Consider the following 1879-nt stretch of genomic DNA (forward strand, 5'->3'; position numbering starts at 1 on the left):
TGATGAGGCTCGAGAAGACTCAGAGACTAAAGACTTCTAGCAATTCACCAAATTCCAAGACTCAAACTGTGGCAAGCAAAAGTTTGCTGTTCACAGAGGGTCCATTTTTTCTTATTTTGGCTCTCTCTTCTTGTCTTCTCCTTTTGTTTTCTTTTTCTTCTACCAATGTCATGAGACTATCAGATGAAACATTAGAAAGGAAAAAGCTTGTTTTCTATCCTTTGCCGTCCTGCACCCTACACATGATTTGCCTCCTTGTTATGTCTTCTCACAAGACTTTCAGAATCAAGAGATTCCTGGCCAAGGAACAAAAAGCAAAACTGTCCTGTTCCTCGGTGGATCCGGATGAAAACTGGGGACAAAGTCAGGTTCAACTCTAAGAGAAGACACCAGAGGAAAATGAAGCTGGCTCTATGAAGATTCACACAATGGCAAGACTGAGGGTTTATACTGAATCATAGTCATTGATCAATCTTACCAGATGGAGCTTAACATTTTTAACCTGGAGACTTGTTCATGTTTAAATTGGAAGTGTGGTTTGTCCAGTAATAAAATGTAGAATCTTTCAAAGAAAGAAAGAAAGAAAGAAAGAAAGAAAGAAAGAAAGAAAGGAAGAAAGAAAGAGGAAAGGAAAGGAAAGGAAAGGAAAGGAAAGGAAAGGAAAGGAAAGGAAAGGAAAGGAAAGGAAAGGAAAGGAAAGAAAAGAAAAAAGAAAAGAAAAAAGAAAAGAAAAGAAAAGAAAAGAAAAGAAAAGAAAAGAAAAGAAAAGAAAAGAAAAGAAAAATAAATGTTTAGGATCACTATCCTCCATAAACATTTGATGTAGTAAGAGAAACATGAGTGTCTGGCTGTTGCCCTTCTAGAAGCATCAGGGAAAGTGTGTGTGCTCAGCGAAGTTTCCCTACGATAATTGTTCATAGCGGACTTACAGATGATGCCACTTCTCTGCGACTTGAAGAAGAGAAACTCTTGGTTCTAGAGAATGGGACCCAGCACCTAGACAGCCTGCTGGTGGTTCCGCGTGAAGACCAGTTCCCGCGACTCATAATGTTCCCAACTGTAAGGCTCAACTCGTCACCCAAAATAACAGCACGGGCAAAATCATGGTTGTATTTACTAGTCACATACTGATTTTCTTGATGTTTCTGCACCTTCGTTTGATGAGAATTTCATTGAACAAGCTAATATAAAATACAAGCTGAAGATGTCAAGGTATCTGGCAGGATTCCTAGGAAATTTGTTTAAAGATCTGATTCAGCTGAGAAATGTTTTTGATGCTTTCCTTACCTGTCTCTTATGTGGTTCTTGGGGTCGGACTCCAGCAGCCAGTGTGAGCTGTGTGGCACAGAAGGCAGAAGAAGTAGGGAATCTATTGGTGGCTGCACCCCTACAGTAGCCTGTGTGCCTCCACTGCCTAATGTTTTTCAACAGAAAAGTTGTATTTTATTCTGGACAGTTTAGTTTGGGTTATATTTCTATGGCAACTGGACATAACTGTTTCAGACGTTTTGCTTTGTGTCCTATTATTATGATAAAAATGCCAGATTTTGATGGGAATGAACATTCTATGCTTACTAGAAGGGGAGATGTGGCTATTTGTATTTTTATGCTCATTTGTGTCTCCAAAAACTGTTTGTACAAGAACATCTATATGCAAGTAGCTTCTGGGAACTTGCCCTCAGTTGGTTCTGATTGGTAAATAAAGATGTCAACAGCCAGTGTCTAGCTAGACAGGGCAGACAGAGGCAGGACTTTTAGGATTCCTGGGCCAAGGAGAGAATGGAAAGGAGAGGAGATCTGCCATGCTGGGAGAGGTAGAGAAGAAGAGATGCCATGCCTGAGGAGGTAGCTGCCATGTAGTAGCCAAGAGAGAACAGCC

General features: G+C 40.4%; 1 pseudogene; it reads left to right on the forward strand.

The window, feature by feature from the left end:
• The first annotated feature begins 260 nt into the window (after positions 1-260).
• Positions 261-417, forward strand: LOC110300952 (annotated as a pseudogene).
• The last annotated feature ends 1462 nt before the right edge of the window (positions 418-1879 follow it).

The sequence above is a fragment of the Mus caroli genome, chromosome 8, assembly GCF_900094665.2.
Source record: "Mus caroli chromosome 8, CAROLI_EIJ_v1.1, whole genome shotgun sequence".
In the NCBI taxonomy this organism is placed as follows: Eukaryota; Metazoa; Chordata; class Mammalia; order Rodentia; family Muridae; genus Mus; species Mus caroli.